The 23,005-nt window shown below is 38.5% G+C and overlaps 1 protein-coding gene across 4 annotated transcripts in view; it reads left to right on the top strand.

Annotated features, from left to right (window-relative positions):
* Positions 1-23,005, top strand: part of LOC106871923 (uncharacterized) — a 423,018-nt gene that overhangs the window by 183,624 nt on the left and 216,389 nt on the right. The gene's annotated exons all lie outside the window — the stretch shown is intronic.

Here is a 23,005-nt window from a genome sequence, read left to right as displayed (position 1 = left end):
CATACACTCAGTTTATGGGAAAGAATGCTTGAATGAAAGAACTTGCAGAAGATGGTTTGCAAAATTCAGAAGTGGAGATTTCAGCCTTGAAGATGAAGATCGATCAGGACATCCAGTTGAGTTTGATGATAAGCTCCTTGAGGCATTACTTGAAGAAAATCCTGCATTATCAGTTGAAGAATTGGCAATAAAGCTTAGTTCAAACCATACAACCGTCATCTTCAACAACTTGGAAAAGTTCCTAAACTTGGAAAATGGGTGCCTCATGAATTGTCCGAAAGCAACCGCATAGTTGACATCTACTCTTCTCTCCATTCTCGTGAACTCATTTCACCCTTTTTGGATAGACTTGTGACTGGTGACGAAAAATGGATCTTCTATCGATATGTTTTCCCATGTTTAAGTATAGGTAATATACTGGTTGTATAATGGATATTTTTATCCCTTAGATGCTTATTTTAACCTCTAACTCAGCTAACCTTATATATATATTTATACATATGTGGTCTGATCAATAAGTATCCGGACTGTTGCTATAGTAACAAAGCTAAAGCATGCAGAGTAAAGCTGCTTGGCATAGATTGACATTAAGCTCTTTTATGCATGTACCCTAAGTTTTAACGTTCTAGTTCATATCCACTGTATTCAGCTGTGCTTGGAAGGAACGTGTGTAGTGTGTGATCTTCGCATTAAACATGACAGAGAAAGTTGAGCAGAGAATCTGTATTACAGTTTGCCAAAAGCTGGAAATACCTGCTCAGAGGTCTACACAAAGTTTTCAAAATGTTTTCATCATTCTCGACACAATCAAGGAGATCTTGAGCAATCGAAACCGAATGTCTTTTTGGTCAGCCGAAAGCAGATTTGGCACAAATTTGGTAGACATGCATCTCATACCCAAATCTTCAGTGATAATGGACTGAACTGAACCATAACTAATCTTCACATCCTCTGATAACTCACGGATAATGATTCGATGATTTCCCCAGACAGCTGCCCACACATCTATAATATTTTTCTCACTTCTGCTGGTTGCATGTCTTCCAGAACGTTTGTCAATGTGAACATTTTTCAGCCATCTTGGAAACGTCTGAACCATTCATACCTTTGTGTGCAGCTCATACACTCCTCTCCATACACTCCTCTCCATACACTCTCTGCAGGTTTGCGTAGGCCTCTAAGCAGGTATTGCCATGCAAACTTTCTCTATCATGGTCAATGCGATGATCACACACTACACGGCTTCCTTCCAAGCAATGCTGTAAACAGCAGAAGTGAGCTAGAACATTAACACTTAGCACACGTGCACAGCAGAGTTCAAGGTTTTTCTGTGCTAAGCAACTTCACTCTGTGTGCTTCAGCTTTTTTACTATGGAAACAGTCCGGATACTTATTGATCAGACCTCATATATACAAATACGCATATGTATATAAAGATGTACACACACACACACACACACACACACACATATATATAAATATACATATACATATATACATATATATATATATATACATACAAATATTTATATCTATATATATATATATATATATAAAAATGAAAGTGGGTGTTTGTGTCTGTCTGTCTGTCTGTCTGTGTGCTACCCTAAAACTCGAGAACTACACAACCAATTTCATTCAAATTTTACACATGCCTTACTTAGGGTCCCAGTTGTGTTTTAGTAAAAAAAACTTTTAACTTCTTGCAGAGTTCGAGCCCACAGCAACATAATTTCTCCTCCACTATTTAAGTATTACGTGTCAAAATTGAAACAAAAACACTCATGTCAAATACTTTCACTTTAAAAATGAAACTATTCCACTAACTGAAACAATCACATTTCGATACTGTAATGACAGATACTTTCACTTTAATGGTTTCATTTTCATACTGAATCTACTACAGTGAAACTATACTCTCACATATATACAGGCATACATACATACATGCATATATATATCTGCAAAAATGTATACATATACATGTATATATATACATGTATATATATATATGTAGATGTGTATACACACACACACACACACACACACACACACACACACACACACACACATATGTATATATATATATTTAGAGAGAGAGAGAGAGAGAGCGATGTATATGTATACATCATCATCATCATCATCATCGTTTAACGTCCGCTTTCCATGCTAGCATGGGTTGGACGATTTGACTGAGGACTGGTGAAACCGGATGGCAACACCAGGCTCCAGTCTGATTTGGCAGAGTTTCTACAGCTGGATGCCCTTCCTAACGCCAACCACTCAGAGAGTGTAGTGGGTGCTTTTACGTGTCACCCGCACGAAAACGGCCACGCTCGAAATGGTGTCTTTTATGTGCCACCGGCACAAGCCAGTCCAGGGGCACTGGCAACGATCTCGCTCGAAAATCCTACGGGAGCCAGTCAGACGGTACTGGCAACGGCCACGCTCAAAATGGTGCATCTCATGTGCCACCCGCACAAGAACCAGTCCAGGGGCACTGGCAACGATCTTACTTGGCTTGCCGGGTCTTCTCACGCACAGCACATTTCCAAAGGTCTCGGTCAGTAGTCATTGCCTCGGTGAGGCCCAATGTACGAAGGTCTTTCCTCACCACCTCAGCCCAGGTCTTCCTGGGCCTACCTCTTCCACGGGTTCCCTCAACTGTTAGGGTGTGGCACTTTTTCACGCAGCTATCCTCATCCATTCTCACCACATGTCCATACCAGCGCAATCGTCTCTCTTGCACGCCACAACTGATGCTTCTAATGTTCAGCTTTTCTCTCAAGATACTTACACTCTGACGGGTATTCACATTGACATTACACATCCAACGGAGCATACTGGCTTCATTCCTTGCGAGCTTACGTATGTCCTCAGCAGTTACAGCCCATGTTTCACTGCCATCTAGCATGGTTGTTCGTACGCATGCGTCATACAGTCTGCCTTTTACTCTGAGTGAGAGTCCCTTTGTCGCCAGCAGGGGTAAGAGCTCTCTAAACTTTGCCCAGGCTATTCTTATTCTAGCAGCTACACTTTCAGCGCACCCACCCCCACTACTAACTTGGTCGCCCAGATAGCGGAAGCTATCGACTACCTCTAGTTTTTCACCCTGGAATGAGATAGAAGTTGTTTCCTGTTTGTTTACAGTCTTTATTGCACCTGAACATCTGCCACAAACAAAAACTAACTTGCTAGTTAACCTGCCTTTGATGTTGCTGCACCTCTTATGTGTCCATAGCTTGCACCGGGTACATCTTATAGAGTTACTACCTACTCCTTTTCTACATACTGAGCAGGGCCATCTACCTGAAGGGGTTTGTGTTTTATCTACCTTCCTACTTATTAGGATTTTGGTTTTAGCTAGGTTGACTCTAAGGCCCTTCAATTCTAGACCTTGCTTCCACACCTGAAACTTCTCCTCTAGTTCTGATAGTGACTCCGCAATTAGGGCAAGGTCATCAGCATAGAGGAGCTCCCAGGGGCAACCTGCCTTGAACTCCTCTGTGATTGCCTGGAGGACTATGATAAATAAGAGGGGGCTGAGGACGGAACCTTGGTGGACCCCTACCTCTACCCGGAATTCATTGCTGTACTCATTTCCAACCCTCACCTTACTGGCAGCATCTCTGTACATGGCTCGCACAGCTCTCACTAACCATTCTTCTATCCCAAGTTTCCTCATTGACCACCAGATAAGGGATCGGGGGACCCTGTCAAAGGCTTTCTCCATGTCAACGAAAGCCAGGTACAGAGGTTTATCCTTAGCTAGGTATTTCTCTTGCAACTGTCTCACTAGAAATAAGGCATCAGTAGTGCTTTTACCTGGCACGAACCCAAACTGCATCTCATCTAAATTGATTCGCTCCCTAATTAGTTGGGCTATGACCCTCTCTGTAACTTTCATAACCTGATCTAACAGCTTGATGCCTCTGTAATTATTTGTATCTAAAGCGTCACCTTTACCTTTGTAGCAGTTGACTGTGATGCTGCTACACCAGTCATTGGGTATGACTCCTTCGTGTATCACCTGGTTCGTGATACGGGTGACTAGGCTATAGCCAACACTGCCAGACATTTTGAGCATCTCTGCAGTGATTCCTGATGGGCCGGGGGCTTTCCCGGTCTTCATACTCTTAATTGCTTTATCTACCCTGGTACTATCAGCTCGGATGGCTGGTCCCTCTATTGGGTCGACATACGGCAGGATCTCTTTCTCCCATTCATTCTCTTTATTAAGCAATCTACATATAGATATTAAGCAATATACATATAGATATATATGTACACGTAGATGTATATATATAAATGTACATGTAATATGTACACATATATACATGCATACAGATATCTATACATATATACACCCATACACACATACACATGCACACAAACACACACATTAGTCATTTGTTTTCTTATCCAAAACTACGTCAAAAGTACTGAATGGATCTTTATGAAATTTGGAAATTATATTCTATGCATAACGGCAATAACCCTCATGAAAATTCATATATTTTTGATGTTGATGAAATTTTAACCATACATATTACACAGAAATAAAGTAATATTTCTAAAATTTCTTCTTCTTAGATGTTACAAAGACCCCTTCATGGGGACTTCACACCCACAATTTAGTCATTTTTCCTAAGCAAAGACGAATACAGTTGTACCATTGGTAGCGATAGGGTCACCCGAACATAACAGATGAGCATTATTTGTAATTCAATGGTACAACAGTGTAAGACTATCCTTTCAGATATACTTACATTGTGATTTCTGCAATGTGGTGCATCTTTGCCTCCACTGATTCACTTGCAAACTGTTCAGTAAAATTATTTCGTTGCAGACCTCCTTTGAGTCTTTTTATTATCACTGAGTCATACATAGTCCCCAGTTGGTAACACTGATTTCAAGGCCTTCCCAGATGAGAGACTGGTTGTTCTAAGACATTTATTGATTGTAAATTGTTTCTGCACAGTTACCTATTGGTATAGTAGTCATTTGCAAACTCCAGAGGCGACACTTTTATTTCCCTTTACTCCAAACGTCACATGTTGTTATTTCAATTGGGTCATGCCCTTCCAGTTGTTATAGATCCGTAATGCATCTTACAGCTATGCCTGTCACATGTATGGTGAGGAATCCTACATTGGGGAGTAGTAATGACTAGGCTAGGGTAGCTGACTGATTATCATGATCATTCGTCTTTTGGTTTCCTGTAGCTTTGCTCTCTTTTACAAACCCAGTGAACATACATATATTTCCTATTTCAAAGAAATTCAAACAATACATATTACACACAAGTTAAAAAGATTCTCAACAATTCAACTTCTCTGGTTGACATTAATACACTCACCCCCAATAGGGGCCTTAACTCCTACATTTTTCAGCTCCATGAGCTCCATTTTTCAGGAGCAAAATCCTTTTAGGGTCCATGTAGTGTCTTAGGCCCAAAAAACTTTTAACTTCCTGCATAGTTCGAGCCCACAGCAATATCATATCTCCTCTATGGGACACATGTCTCATGATTAAAATTTTTTTTAGGGTGTGTAAAGAGGGAATGAACCCTCATGTGCAATTTTCATGAAATTCGAATCATATGTATTCCAGTTCCTTACAGAAAATATAACAGAAAAAGTCTCATTCTTCAATTGCATGTAACACAGGCAACACCAGGTATCGCTGCTAGTATATATATATATATATATATATATATATATGGCGGTTGTCTACTCCTTATGCAGAGTTTGACCACCCCCTGTACCTACACCTTAGAACCATCATGGCATCTGATATGGCTTTTTAAACCAGAGAATGTTTTGAAAAGACACCCACTTAGATTGCACACAGGTAGAAATATAGGAAAAATATAAGTTGAAAATGCATTGAGAATAGTTAAAATATTTTTTAATTATATTTAAAGTTTTAACATGTTTCACTGTTTAGATTGATTTTCAGATAGTTAGGAAGTTCATGGCTCAAATTAGTATATGTTTTGGATAGGACTTGATTGGCAGAAGATAGTCATATGACTGGTCTTAGAAATTTTTGTAGGTTCTACACTATGTTCGTTTGTTAGTATCAAGTGACAATACATATATAATTAAGACTCTGTTGAATTAGGTACTTAAATTGAGGCAACTTGTTAGGTCGGTATAATCCACACAGACAAATAATATTAATTGCATATTGAATATCATAACTCTGTGCAGGAGTGTTTGCACCTGATATTCCTGCTGTGTGTGTAGACAGCGCAACCCAGCTGAATGAAGAGATCTATGCTTGGTAGTTCAGACATGTACTTTATATAAAGATGCTTCCTATAGTATTTCTGAAGTGCAGATTCCAAGGTAGGTGATTAAAATATAAATGAGTAACAAAGATGTACAGATGTCAATTCATTACAGCTGTTTCAGGTGACTCCTTTAATTGATTAATGAAACACACACACCGGTAAAATTTCCACTTATTTCTTGTTTATTTTTCTAAAATTTTTGTTGCGGCTTGCAACCTTTCCAATAGATTTGACTCTGTCCATTATTCACACTGCGTTCTTTTTCTTTGTTTGTACACATGTGTGGGTTAGTGTGTGCGTGTGCATACACATGTATGTATGTATATATGCATGTGTGAGTAAGCATGTATGTGTGTGCATATGTATATATGTATGTATGTGTGTGCATTTGTATGTATGTATTCTGCATATTCATGTGTGTTTTTATGTATGTGTGTGTGTGTGTACCTCTGTCTCCTTGTGTGTGCATGTCTGAGTATGTTTGTGTGTGTGTGTTTTGCAACTATATACCGTGTTTGTATGTATGGATGTGTATCTCTATATGTGTGGGCATGTGTTTCCATATGTGTCCTTGTGTGAAGTAAAGTGTGTGTGTATATATAGTCATGTGTTACAGTCTTCATTTGTGTATGTGTGCGTATGTGTGCTTGTCTGCTCATATAACCTATGTATCTATGCGTTTGTATGTTGATCTGTTTACTTTCATATCCATATGCTTACATATATGTGCATATACATATATACATATACCCCACACACACACATACACACATCTCCTAACATAACAGTCCACTATTCTACTCTACCTGTGTAAACTGTGGGTATGGGGTTATGATATCTACTATGTATATTTCCTATTTTGTACTGGGGATGTTTCATTTATGAGGGCGTACTCCAGTATTTGTCTGAGTGTTGGGTCCTTTGGGTACTTGGATAAGATGCAGATGTCAAGTTAACCCAGGTTGCCTCCATGTTGGTCCTTGGCATGTTGGTAGAGTATGGAGGCCTGTTTTTTGTTATATTGTCTCAAATGTTCATATAGTCGGAACGACTAAACATACAAGCACACACACACACACACACACACACACACACACACACACACACACACACACACACACACACACACACACACATGGACACATAAACACATGAATATGCAGAATATATACATACAAATGCACACGCGTACATACATATATACATATGCACACACACATGCATTCATACACACACATGCATACATACATAAATACATACATGAATGTGTATGCACACATATACACTAACCCACACACATGCACACAAACAAACAAAAATAATGCACTGTGAATAACGGACAGTCAAAACTACTGAAAAGGTTGGTATATATATATGTTGGTATATATACATATGTATTTATATATATATATATATATACATATGTGTATGTGTATATATATATATATATATATATATATATATACATATGTGTATGTGTATATATATATATATATATATATATATATATATATATATAGCCTCACTGGCTCCTGTGCCAGTGGCATGTAAAAGGTAAGTGAGGTCATGCCATTTTTGGTCAAAAACTGTCTCACACTCAAGGCAGTATACACTGGTGCATTGTTGTGATGAAACCACCACTCCTCACTTAACCCCAGGTTGGGGTACTTCAGAACTGCCAAGTAAATTGTCTGGTTAACAGTTTGTCCCTGAAGAACATATTATATGTGGACAATTCCTTTCGCATCGATGAAACAAATCAGCATCATCTTGACATTGGATTTCACTTGATGCACTTTTTGTGGGGAAGTGATGACATTGAATGCTTTTTCATTTCCAAGTCATAGCAGTAGCACCAGCTTTCCTCACCAGTGGTGACCTTCGAAAAAAGGTCCAGATCAACTTCCAGATGTTCTTTCGCCTCACGACATGCATTCAGTCATGACTGCTTTTAATTTTCCCTGAGTAAGCGAGGAACAAATTTTGCTACAACTATTTTCATTCGCAATTACTCGCTCAAAATTCGTTTGCAGGAGCCCAGGACACGTCAGGCATATCAACAAGTTTGTCAATTGTTTGGTGACAGTCCTCCAGGATCAGTTCATGAATTTTTGTGATGTTTTCATTTATTTGGGAGGTCAATGGTCACTCTGAATGAGGTTGATCTTTAAGCAGCAAGTGACCATTTGCAAAGCATGAAAGCCACTCGTAAACCTTTGTTTTGCTCATGGCAGCATCCTTGTTAGCTATTTGAAGCATGACAACTGTTTTGGCCACTGTTTTCACAATTTCACAATTTCACAATTTCACAATTTCACAATTTCACAAAAATCGACAAAGATGCACCACATGATAGAATGATGTAAGTTGATGATGCCAGATGGCAGACTGATGCGTAAGGATTGCATTAAGTGGTTCCTGGTGGTGGTAGCTTGAACTACCACAAGCTTGTCCCACAAAGAACGTTTCTCATTACTTTTGGGCATACATACATACATACATACATACATATATCTATATATATATATATATATATATATACCTTGGATGCTAATAGCTTAGGAGTGAAATTTAGGATTTCTCAGTTTTCTGTGAATTGATATTAATAAAATTTTTCGCAGCTGGTTTGCACACTATGGCAACACCATTGATTCTGTGTAACATCTTTTCTTTTATAATTTCCGATTCTTCAGTTTTGGGGTGAACCACACTAATAGCTTTTGAATGAAAATAGCTCTTCTAGACATTTTTCTAGATGCTAAGATAACTAAGGCTTCATCATCCATATATATCCATTCATCAATTCATTCATCCTTCCAATCCCACCCATATCCATCCACTCAACCACCCATTTATCCACTATCCATCTGTTCATTCATTCATTCATTCAGTCAGTCAAGCATATAGACTTAAGTTAAATGGTGCTGTGCTGAATGGCATAATTGAAAATTCCCTTACAAATACCCAGTGAGAAATGTTAGTGACTCTAATATGAAAAGGGGGAAAACTGCCAGAAACCAAGTATCAGTATTACAGAATTTATTTACGTACATGGATATGCATATACAATTGAAATATACATACATGCATGCATACAAGTATATGTATATATATATATATTGGCAAATCAGAAATAAAAACAAAAACGACCAAGTCAAAAGGACGTTCATAGTGAATTTATTAGGTTGACACAGTTCAAGATGGAAAAAGGAGTGGGTACAATGTTTTGAGCATGGCTCTTCATCAGAAAGAGGAAAGGTCTGGAAAAAAGGAAAAGAATAGTATGAGAAAAGAACATGTATGGTTACATGGCTGAAGCATATATATAAATATATATTACACACACACACACTTAGCCACTGGACAATGGTCCCACTGAAGCAATGCCTACTCAGATATTGTGTATTGCATCAAAGAAAGTACTTATTATATAATCAACTGCAGCATTCAACTCCTTTGTGCAGAGAGTGTTGACAGCAAATGGACCTTCTTGATCTACAACAAATGAAAGATCAAATACTTCAATCTAGTTAGACAAAAACTGGATAAAGACCGAATAGTATGGTGCTATTATATTAAAGGGAGTGTTAAGGCAGTAAGCTGGCAGAATCATTAGCATGCCAAGCAAAATGCTTAGTGACATTTCATGTCTTTATACTCTGAGTTCAAACTCTGCTGAGGTCGACTTTGCCATTCATCCTTTCAGGGTCGATAAAATAAGTACCAGTTGAGCACTGGGGTCAATGTAATCGACTTACCCACTTCCCCTAAATTGTTGGCCTTGTGCCAAAATTTGAAATCTTATAATAATTTTGCTTGTCATTGTGTTACTTGATCTGTCAGTAACGCTTTCACATGATTAGAGAAAAGAGGGAGAAAGAAAAAATAAGAGAAAAAGAATGAGGGAGAAAAAGAGAGAGAGAAGCATTTATGATGTGAAGTAGAGAGAATGTAATTGTAATGCTTTCATGTGATTGGTTAAAGTTAGAGGAGGAGAGTTAGAAATATAATTTTAGCAGAGGAGTGATGTTCTGATGGTGAGGTTGAAGAAAGGCGGAGAGGGAGAGAGATGGGGAGAGAGAAGATGCAGGGAGAGATGATGATGGTGGTGGTGGTCATTGGATAGTGGAAACTGTATTTTTTAAAAACTGAACTAAGTTTTTTTATATCACCTATCACTTAACGCATGCACATATGAAATATTCACACTTATTTATGTGGTAGACATATGCAATTTAGCTAAAGGTTGTATCATATGTACAGGATATTTGTTTTTGTTCATGTGGAAAATGGAAAAAAGAATGAATATTTATTTTATGAGTGCTGCATATTAAGTCTATAAATTTGTGCATAAACTAAATAAAATGTATATATAAAGTGCATTAACTAATCATCATATTCCAATTTCCTTTACTTCTCAATGAGTACCAGATGAGCATCTGTCTTTTGACACAAACACAACATAGGTTACGCTTTCAGGTTTTTTGGATAAAGTTTCAGAAATGACCCAATGGGTTTACCATTAATTCTGCTAGTCAATATATTTATGGCAGTGTGAAAGTGGTGGATTAGCAAAATCGTTAGCACATTGAGCAAAATGCTTAGTAGCCTTTCATCCTGCTTTACGTTCTGAGTTCAAATGCCACCAAGGTTGACTTTGCCTTCCATCCTTTCAGGGTTAATGTAATTAACTTATCCCCTCCCTTAAAATTGCTGGCCTTGTGCCAAAATTTGGAACCAGTATATTAATGGAAGCAATGTACAATGTTTCTGCCATCTTTGCTCACTTCGTTTTTCAGGTATAGCTTTCACTTACCTAATTTCTGCAGTATCTGCAACAGTGTCTTGAGAGTTACTACATGCTGAAGGGTTGAGAAATGATACCCCAGACAGGCTAAGCATATGATTCAAGAGGTGGTTATCCCTGAGCAGAAGTGATACAATCTTTGAAAATGAGATTGAAACCAGCTGCTTCCAGCACGGCTATTAAATTATGATGGGCAGGCTAATAAAAAAGCTTTCAATTGATCCAAATTAATCAGAGCCTTATGAGAGTAATAAGCTACATTGTATTATATGAAATGGATGTCATCAACACTGATATGCCTGAGAAAACATGTCTGCAATTTCCTTACAACACTTCAAATGACAAGTACTCCTTGAACGACATCTCAAACTCTGTATTCAGTCAGTAGACTTGTGGAACAGAAACTATTGATAATGTCCTTGTCCTGTTTTTTCCCAATCCTTTCCTCAGCAGCATTACTGACCACTGGCTTACTAAACTAGGAATTCTCCTAGTCTGGTATGTATACATTAACCCTTTTGATACCAACCCTGAAACTAACTCTGGCTCTGTAGTACAAATGCCTTGTTTACATAAGTTTTGAATTAAAATATTCCTCCAAACCTTAGTCACAATTTATGTTCATAACACTATCAGAACTAGAGGAGAAGTTTCAGGTGTGGAAGCAAGGTCTAGAATTGAAGGGCCTTAGAGTCAACCTAGCTAAAACCAAAATCCTAATAAGTAGGAAGGTAGATAAAACACAAACCCCTTCAGGTAGATGGCCCTGCTCAGTATGTAGAAAAGGAGTAGGTAGTAACTTTATAAGATGTACCCGGTGCAAGCTATGGACACATAAGAGGTGCAGCAACATCAAAGGCAGGTTAACTAGCAAGTTAGTTTTTGTTTGTGGCAGATGTTCAGGTGCAATAAAGACTGTAAACAAACAGGAAACAACTTCTATCTCATTCCAGGGTGAAAAACTAGAGGTAGTCGATAGCTTCCGCTATCTGGGCGACCAAGTTAGTAGTGGGGGTGGGTGCGCTGAAAGTGTAGCTGCTAGAATAAGAATAGCCTGGGCAAAGTTTAGAGAGCTCTTACCCCTGCTGGCGACAAAGGGACTCTCACTCAGAGTGAAATGCAGACTGTATGACGCATGCGTACGAACAGCCATGCTAGATGGCAGTGAAACATGGGCTGTAACTGCTGGGACATACGTAAGCTCACAAGGAATGAAGCCAGTATGCTCCGTTGGATGTGTAATGTCAATGTGAATACCCGTCAGAGTGTAAGTATCTTGAGAGAAAAGCTGAACATTAGAAGCATCAGTTGTGGTGTGCAAGAGAGACGATTGCGCTGGTATGGACATGTGGTGAGAATGGATGAGGATAGCTGCGTGAAAAAGTGCCACACCCTAACAGTTGAGGGAACCCGTGGAAGAGGTAGGCCCAGGAAGACCTGGGCTGAGGTGGTGAGGCAAGACCTTCGTACATTGGGCCTCACCGAGGCGATGACTACTGACCGAGACCTTTGGAAATGTGCTGTGTGTGAGAAGACCCGGCAAGCCAACTAAGATCGTTGCCAGTGCCCCTGGACTGGTTCTTGTGCGGGTGGCACATGAGATGCACCATTTTGAGCGTGGCCGTTGCCAGTACCGCCTGACTGGCTCCCGTAGGATTTTCGAGCGAGATCGTTGCCAGTGCCCCTGGACTGGCTTGTGCGGGTGGCACATAAAAGACACCATTTCGAGCGTGGCCGTTTTCGTGCGGGTGACATGTAAAAGCACCCACTACACTCTCTGAGTGGTTGGCGTTAGGAAGGGCATCCAGCTGTAGAAACTCTGCCAAATTAGACTGGAGCCTGGTGTTGCCATCCGGTTTCACCAGTCCTCAGTCAAATCGTCCAACCCATGCTAGCATGGAAAGCAGACGTTAAACGATGATGATGATGATGATGATGATGATGAACACTAGCTTAATGATAACTAAGTTATTTTACTAAATTCATTGTTATATTTAAAATTAATTGAAAGAAACACAGAGCGTCTCAAAATAAATATGGTAACGAAAGGGTTAAGTGCACGTAGCAATCCACTCAGACCAAGTAATTTACATTTCATACAGTCACTTACCACCAGTTGTATCTCAGCTGCTGTTATTGGTTTTATTCATTTATTTATTTATTTATTTTTGAGAACTCACTGTTCTTTGCTGAGTTGCAACAGATGGTCAAAGTAGGCACTAAGGTCCTACCATCTCCTTTCCAAGACTGCTTGTCTTGAACTGTTGAGCACATATCCTGGTCTGTAAAAGAATAAAGGATGACTTTGCTGCCACATCACATTTCTGCCATTTAGGCTCACTGAATGGTATTTGTTCCTTTGTCTGTAAAAGCATACACATTAGCTCTGACAACACAAACTTCATGAAATGGTCAAAGGTTATTTTCTTCACTAGCAGGTTAGTCATGAAGCTTTTCCTAAATTACAATCATATCGAGAGCTAGAAGTGCAGCATATCTGCTGATAACTTACAAGCTGCTACCTAGAAGGATAGTGATGAAGGTAGTGGTAGTTGTTTACACAAAATCCTGTGCCTCTCTCTTTTGCTGCCATTTATTTTTTTTTGTACATTCATACTGTTTCCAATTTACTTGGTCTTCAAGTTTGTCTGCCATCAGGACAAAGAAATAAAGCTGTTTCATTGGGAGATAACGTGAATGGTATGGGTTTTCATGGTGATCCTCCCTTAGGGTCTGATATTTCATTTCCAATTTTCTATATTTTACTTTTTCTTTTAAAGTTTTGTAATGTATATATATGTGTATGTGTGAGAAATATATATCATCATCATCATCATCATATATAAGTATTTGTTTTCCCTGTCTATGAACACACAATTTCTCATATTCTTGCATATATATACACACATAGGCACAGACACACACATATATATATAGAGATATCTCTCTCTCTTTCTCTCTCCCCTCTCTCTCTCACACACACACACACACAGAATATGGATGGGCATTGCTATCAGTCGCACACTGTGTATTTTATTCACTATATTTTTTTCTTCACTCTTCACATTTTGATTTGATTTAATGTGTATGTATGTGTGTGTGCATGTGTGCGCACGTGTGTGTGTGTGTGTGTGTGCATATGTGTGTGTGTCTGTGTGTGTGTGTCTGTGTTTGTTTGTGTGTGTGTCATAACAGTGGTGATTTGGCATGAACAGAAAATGTTTTAGAACCAATGCCCTACAACATTTATCATCTGTGTTCAAATCTTGCCAGGTTGAATAGAATAAGTGCCATTAATATATTTATGGTCTATTGAATTAACTTTTAAAGATTAGTCTTTCATTCTCACAAAATATTATTATTATTTTTATTGTCTTTAATATTCATGGTTTGAGAAATACATCAACAGTTTTCTTTCTTACATCAAAAAGAATTAGCTACATCTTGGAAAAACATGCGTAGAAATGTGGAAGCTGAACAATTGCTGTGTGAGAATGTTCTATATTTACATATAATATTGCATATACTATTTACATATATTAGTATTGCTGTTTTCTGGAATGTTCCTGTGTCTATCCTTTTAGGCCATCAGTCAGTGTCTTCATGGAAGTGTTTATGTATCATTCCAAAGACATACTTTAGCTGCTGTAATATCTCTGATTCAACTACTAAGTTGGTGTAATTCCTTAGCTTTCAACTCACTTCGAAGTCGATTATTGTCATTTGTTTCATGGAAATAATGTCAAGTTTATTATGTATTGTCTGCTAGAATTCTGTTACATTCCATAGAATTTTCACATTATTATTTCCAAAGATTAGAATAGGTTCATAGGAAAATAGCTGTAATAGAGTTGCTAGGCATAAGAAAATCATATTTTCTATGTTGCTATTTATCCAAACATAATTCATGGGCACTAGTGTAGACTACTCTGACACATTCTGATATGTTGCTTCAGAAAATAATCTACACAGGTGACCTTTGTCATTTGTATTATAGAAATTAAGGATATTTCTTTCAATATTTGTTGGTGACAAAGGCAGCGAGCTGGCAGAAATGTTAGCACACCAGGGGAAATGCTTAGCGGTATTTCGTCTGCCATTACATTCTGAGTTCAAATTCCGCTGAGGTCGACTTTGCCTTTCATCCTTTTGGGGTCGATAAATTAAGTATCAGTTACACACTGGGGTTGATGTTATCGACTTAATCCCTTTGTCTGTCCTTGTTTGTCCCCTCTATGTTTAGCCCCTTGTGGGCAATAAAGAAATAAGAAACGTTAGCATGCCAGGTGAAATGCTTAGCAGTATTTTGTCTGTCTATATGTTCTGAGTTCAATTTCCGCTGAGGTCGACTTTGACTTTCATCCTTTTAGGGTCGATAAATTAATTACCAGTTGTGTACTGAGGTTGATCTAATCAACTGGCCTCCTCCCAAAACATTTCAGGCCTTGTGCCTAGAGTAGAAAAGAATATTTGTTGGTGATGATCTGTTCCTGATTGGCTCTTCTTCCATTCCTTTATTCTGTTTGGATTGGTTCATTCAGGCCAAGATTTCTCTTTTTATTTATATGTTTGGCAGTCAGTTTACAGAAGGATTGGCCATGCAAGAGTGTGTTTTACATTTGATCATCACGGAGCTACAAGTATACCTAGTTTTAGGTTGCTGTCTTTAGTTTAAATTTTAGTGAATCATATTTCAAATCTATTTCTTGGGAAAATTTTGCTACAGATATAAGAGAATCATTATCCTTTGCATAAACATAGGAATATAAGGTGATAACTGAAGCACACATTAGCCAGAACAAATAACAGGGCTTGCAGCTTGGGACTTGAGAGGCAAGCTCATGTATTGCTGGACTGATGGTCTTGTTAAGTTGCTTGGAGTCTAAACTGGGCCAGACCTGTTGCAAGATAGGCACTGAGATGAAGTTACAAACTAGGTGGGTAGTTCCATCATGAAATAGAGTAAGAGGAAGATATCTCTGCAAGAGAGTGCAGTGATGGTAAATGCATATATTACTTCCACCACTTATTGTCTGATTTTCATTTGACTAGTTTGGAGCATGTGCTTTGTTTCTTGTGGAAAAGATATATTTCTCTGGTTGGTTGGTTTATTTGCTGCCAATAAATGGAGAACTTAGTTGCTGTGGCTGATGATGTTCAAACAATTATTGCAGCTGTAGCAGCTGCAGAAATGCATTGATAGTGAGCAAGTGCTGAAGCTGTTTGTTAGGCATGCATTCTCTCAATTCATCTCATTAGTGGAACTGCTATCCTGAGTCAAGCAAAAATAAGATTGGATTTCTAGCATCTAGCAGATTAGCAGGTATTCATAGTTCTTTTCCAGTCAAGCAGTGTAGTTGGTAGTACATCAACTATTCTATTCTAAAATGGACTAGTTTTGGGCAACTGCACCAAAGTTCTTGAGGAGACTTTTGGTGTCAACAAAGATCAAGTAAACAGGTTGATCTAGGGGACTTTCAGCTTTGGATTATGGAAAATTTCCAGAAATCCCCTGCTTGACTGCTATTGGAAGACTTGGCTGGTTTGGAATAAATTCTTATGAGAATGGAAGTGCTTTCAGAAGTTCATGTCCATGATGCATGCAGAGTAACAAAACTGTTCTGCACATATTTGTTCAGTATATAAGTATTACTGGCTGTGAAAATATGTCAAACAGCTGTTGTCATACACAAGATCCAGTTATCAGCTGAATCGCCAGTGAGGACCACCCAACCACTTTCCTTTGGGCAGAAGGGCAAATAGTTTTCCTCTGTGGTTATGGTGGAAGAGACCGTTAGTGGACAAAACTGAAAGGACTGAGCCAAGTTTCAAGTTCTACTTGGAGAAGCAGGTGAGAGAATTTACTGAAAGATGGGTGAGAACAGTAAGAATACTCTGTATAATGTCTCCACTTTCAACATGTACTTGTAAGACAGACTAAAGAACACATCTAGGAAAGGGTACTCACCCTTTATAATCAGAGTAGTTCTGAATCTGTGGGTTTCCTTGGCCCAAAGTAGCTTTCCTCCTAATGGAACATCTCCTTTACACCTTTCTATATACTGACGCTTTCCATGCTTTTACTTTTTTTCAAATTAATTTATTGACTGCCCCCACCACATCTCCATCATCCTTATGGCAATAAAAGAATTCAAAGTTGACAGTGACACTCGAACATCAAACTTAACTCTACACCATTAAGATACAAACAACTGTGTTACATCTTGCCACAATACTTTATTTTTCATCTCTCTGAGCTCATTAAAATAAATACCAGTAATAAATTGTGGTTAATTTAATCAGATTTATCACCCCTACACTCACACACACATTCCACTATATAATATGGGTCTAACTATGAAAATGTTATTAGAATTATTTTCATTATTGTTGATGTGTTGTGATTTTTGTCATTATAACTAATATCATCATTATCATCATCATCAATATAATCATTATCACCATCATTATGGTCTTACTATTACTGTCATTGTTGTCTCAGAGAAGTGAGTGGGAGGAGTTCTGGTTATGTATTTATTATTGTTGTTATTCTCATTATTACTGTTATTTCTGGAGTTGTTTCCTCTCTAGTCTCCCCCACCGCCAGCTACTTACACGCTTACCTTAAACACTTCTCTTTCCCCTTCCTCCACCTCACCCCCATCGGCTAGAACCCTCCTCCCACTGTCTGTTTAGCTACTCACTCCTCCCTCTCTGTCAGTCTATTGATTTATTTATTATTTATCAACCACTCCAGCTTGTCACTTTGTCTTCCTTACCTGCTGTTTCTTTTATCATCTTGTCACTTATTTATCTATAATTCAATTTACCATGTTCCACCCTCTCTCCATCACTTCTTCCACAACCCTCCTGTCCCACCAATACTCTGCATCTAACTCCTCCTTTCTTTCTCTCTGGTTGTCAAATTCCAGACTTTATGGTTATTTTCTTATCATGTCCCTTCTCCCCACTCACACTAATATTGTTTCCATCTTCCCCTCTCCAAGATGGTAGTGGTGATGGGGGCTATGGCCCAGTGCAGCAAACTCCCACCCTCCTAAGTTGGAACAACAAAAGATGCTTCACCATAACTAATTTACTACATTTTCCCTTTTCTTCTTAGTCAATTTGTCTGTTGCCTGACAGTCAATCATGTGTGTTTGTGTGTATATATTGTATTTTTTATATGTATATCTATGTATAAAACAAATGTGTGGAATGTGTGTGAGTGTGTGTGTACACACGTTTACTTTCACCTTTTTTATTTGTGTGTGTATGCATTTATGTCTGTGGTTAAAATATTTTGAGTATATTTCAGAAGTACTGTTTATATAAGTTAAAATGAATTAATAAAGCCATACAGTATGGATATGTGTTACAATTTATTTCACTCAGTTTCCAGAATAAATTGTCCATATATCTGATATTTTGGCATAAAATGCCCTATTCTTAGCCTGAAAATATATTAGAAGGCTTTAGATGTTCATCAAACTTCATTCTGTCACTAAAATGATCACCTAACCATCATACCTTCTTTATTTGGTGCTCTTTTGTGCGAACAGATGTCTCTAATAACAGGCTTCTTTGCAAATACAGTACTGGTAGGGTACAGTATCCTTTCCTAGAGTAACATGAAAATCTAGTCAATGTCTTCAGCTACTCTGATATAATGACAATAGTAGTAATTTTGATTTGCTTCCACTTCTCTCCTTCTCACAACACTTGTCACTTGGTAGCATAATTAAAGCAAAATATTTGTATGATGCCTGTATATGAGATATGATATTGCATGATGGTGAAACATGGGCACTGAATAAAAAGGATGTACAGTGGCTGGAAAGAAGAACAGTATACTCTGCTGGATGTGTAATGTTAACATGAATTGATGATGGAACTGAAGTGAGTAGAACTGAGTATAAGAAGTATCAACTATAGTATTTGAGTGTAGTGCACTGTACTGGTATAGACATGCAATGCAGGATGACAGTTAGGGGAAAATGATCAAGTCAGCCCATGAAAAGAACCTACAGAAATGGAAGGCTGAGAAACATGGATAGAAGTGATGAAAGCTGATCTCTGGATGTTGAACTTCACAAAAATGACAAGTGGCTAGCAACTTGGTGATGAGGATTGTAATGGAAGAGTAAACTGTGTTTGAAACTCATCCTACCTATACAAATATGGAAAAATGAGCACAAAATATCTGCCTCCCTTCTTCCTACTATATCTCTTTAGTAGCACACACACACACACACACTGAAACAATGACATTTATTATAGCATGTATGTGTGTGTGTGTATCTGTATAAATACGCACACATACACACGCTCATATGTCCATGCTATTGGATGCTGTTATACATTTCTACTCTTAACAAGCTTTCAATTCTTTCTTGATTACACCCTTCTTCTCCATCTTGGCCCAAATCGTCTTCTCATTGTTGTGGAGGCTTTCTGTGTAGGCTTTTTCAATCTCTTGGATGTCACTTGGCAACTGCATGGATTCACTTATTGTCTGAGAAAGTCAACAGCTGTGAGGCAACACAAGTGTGTTGTGAGGATACAGTGGGCATCATTGTTGAGGAAAATGTAACATTGTTTGTTGTTATAATTATTAATGGTAATAAATGACTGTGTCAGTTAAGTGTTATAGGATATTTTAATGCTTTTTTTTTTTTTGCCATATTTCTGTTGAACAACTCCTTCCTTATTTCAATTAATTTTGAAAATAATAAAGAATTTGCTAAGATATCTTGGCTGGTAAATGCAACCTAAATTAACATGGAATTTTAATGGGAAATTTAAATTTCGATCACTTTATATAGAAAACTTGTGTCATAAAAGCAGGGGCAGTTTTGGATGGGTTGGTATCAAAAGGGCTAATGAGTGTCTACTACTTTATTAAAAATCATGTCTTTAGCAGAGTTAAAAACTTAAAAACTGAAATGATAATAATTGTGACATTTTGTTGCACGAAGATATTGTTTTAAGAAATACTGATTAAAAGTGATTGTAGATAGTAGAAGAATCTGGTAAGAAACATTTTACAAGTGAAGCTGCTTGTTATAATCTTGAATGTGAGAATTCTTATTTACAAAATTGGTGGGTCCCGAACAAATATTGTTATATCACTCTGCTTTACGTCACCATTGAAATGATCATATGTGGCTTCCTTTGTTTATTAAAGATTTTATTAGATTCAGGAAAATGTGAGCCACAGTCTACACATGGGAGAGTTCAGTAGATTATATTGAATCCAATAATCCACTGATGCTTATTTTATCAACATTCGATAGATGAAAGATAAAGTAAATCTTGGTGGAACATAACAGAACTCTGTAAGGTATTCTCACTACCACTATCCATTCTACTATAGCCAGTGATTATGTGTGATTACTGCATGTTCATAAACTATCTCTGTATGTGTGAAGGTTATATAAGCATGCATTTATAATTGTGTGCGCATGCATGCATGTGTGTGTGTGTGTGTGTGTGTGAACTTGTGCACACATACATAAACACATATTTCATGCATAGTATAGGAATAAATGAGCTCCTAATAAAATGTGTCCATGAGAAAACTTTACTGTCTGCTATGTCTGTTCCATTAATATCTTTGAAAAAGACATCAACAATCTTATTGACACAGAACAGACACAACACTCAGACAGATTACTGGGGCCACACATTTAATAGAAAATAGACAGAACCTCAACAGAAAATGTGAATGGAGTAATAACCACCCACCACCTACAACCTGAAAAATTAAAGGGAGAATCATCATCATCATCATTATTGTTGTCGTTTAACGTCTGCTTTCTGTGCTGGCATGGGTTGGATGGTTTGATTGAAGGCTGGTGAGCCAGGAGGCTGCACCAGACTACAATCCAATCTGGCAATGTTTCTACAGCTGGATGCTCTTCTTAACTCCAAGAGTGTAGTGGGTGCTTTTTACATGCCACCAGCATGAGGGCCAGTTAGGCAGTACTGGCATTGGCCATGCTTGAATGGTGCTTTTTACGTGCCACTGGCACGGGAGCCAGTAAGGCAGCACTGGCAACGACCTCACTCAAATAGTGCTTTTTACATGCCACCGGCACAAGTCCTGTCAGCCAGCACCGGCATCGACCACGCTCGAATGGTGCCATGACAACGACTTCACTTGCCTCAACAAGTCTTTGCAGGTGCAGTTTATTGCCCAATGATTGCAGCGTACTCTTAAACGGGCTGGTTATGCTGCACTGGCTAGGCCACAGTTATGGTCTCACTTGTCTTGCGAGGTCTTCTCAAGCATATCATATCTCCAAAGATCTCGGTCACTTGTCATCACCTTGGTGAGGCCCAACATTCGAAGGTCGTGCTTCAACACCTCATCCCAGGTCTTCCTGGGTCTACCTCTTCCACAGGTTCTCTCTACTGCTAGAGTGTGACACTTTTTCACATAGCTGTCCTCATCCATATGCAACACGTTACCATACCAGCACAGTTGTCTCTCTTTCACACCACATCTGATGCTTCTTATGTCTAACTTTTCTCTCAGGGCGCTTACACTGTGCCGTGTATGCACACTGACATTACACATCCAGTGGAGCATACAAGCTTCATTCCTTGCAAGCTTACGCATGTCCTCAGCAGTCACGGCCATGTTTCACTGCCATGTAGCATGGCTGTTCGCACACATGCCTCATACAGTCTACCTTTTACTCTGAGTGAGAGGCCCTTTGTCACCAGCAGAGGTAAGAGCTCTCTGAACTTTTCCCAGGCTATTCTTATTCTAGCAGCTACACTTTCAGGGCAACCACCCCTGCTACTGACTTGGTCACCTAGGTAACGGAAGCTATCAACTACTTGTAGATTTTCCCCCTGGAATGTGACGGAATCTGTTTTCTGCACATTTTCAGTGCTTATGGCCCCTGAGCATCTGCCACATACAAAAACTATCTTCCCACTTAACCCTCCTTTGATATTGCTGCACCTCTTATGTGTCCATAGTTTACACCGGGTACATCTTATGGAGTTTCTACCTACGCCTTTTCTACAGATCAAGTGGGGCCATCTACCTGAAGGGATTTGTGGTATGTCTGCCTTCCTACTTAGTAGGACTTTGGTTTTAGCTAGATTGACTCTAAGACCCTTCGATTCTAATCCTTGCTTCCACACCTGAAACTTCTCCTCTAGTTCTGATTGTGACTCAGCAATTAGAGCAAAGTCATCAGCATATTCTGTCCACCCTAAAACCTCATCGCTATCATATTTATTTCTTGTTTTAGCTCTTCACCAATTACTCCCACCTTCTCTTGCATAATGTTAGTAACCATGTATCTCTTCTCCTGCAAGAAACCTCTTTTTCCCCTCTCTTCATACTGTAACTTTTCATCACCTCACTCTTTACTGTTGTCCTACTCACCTGGTGGGGATCACAATCATGCACATCTTTAGTGCTGGTGCCACATAAAAGTACCCAGTGAACTATGTAAACTGGTTGGCGTCAGGAAAGGCATCCAGCTGTAGAAACCATACCAAGCAGATACTAAAGCATGATGCAGTCCTCTGACCCATTGGATCCTTTCAAATTGTCCAACCCATGTCAGAATGGAAGGCAGACATTAAAAGATGGTGCTGCTATTGAAGATGATGATGATAATGATAATGAAGAAGGTGATGATGTTGGTGTGTGTGTTTATGTTTACATTGGTAAAAGCTATTGTTACAAGATATGTTGTTAATTTTCTGTACCATAACAGTTCAACAAACAAAGATCAGTAAACTGGTACCAGACTGAAATAAATATTGGCATTAATATGATCGACTAAAAACTCTTGAAATCAGTGCTATAGTACAGCCACAGTCTAGAGGCTAAAACTAGTAAAATAATAAATGAATAGCTGTGATTAAGACAC

This window comes from Octopus bimaculoides, chromosome 13, assembly GCF_046866305.1.
Source record: "Octopus bimaculoides isolate indiv1 chromosome 13, ASM4686630v1, whole genome shotgun sequence".
Taxonomy (NCBI): Eukaryota; Metazoa; Mollusca; class Cephalopoda; order Octopoda; family Octopodidae; genus Octopus; species Octopus bimaculoides.
Note: the sequence above shows the minus strand (reverse complement) of the source record. Positions and strands in the feature narration are given on the sequence as shown.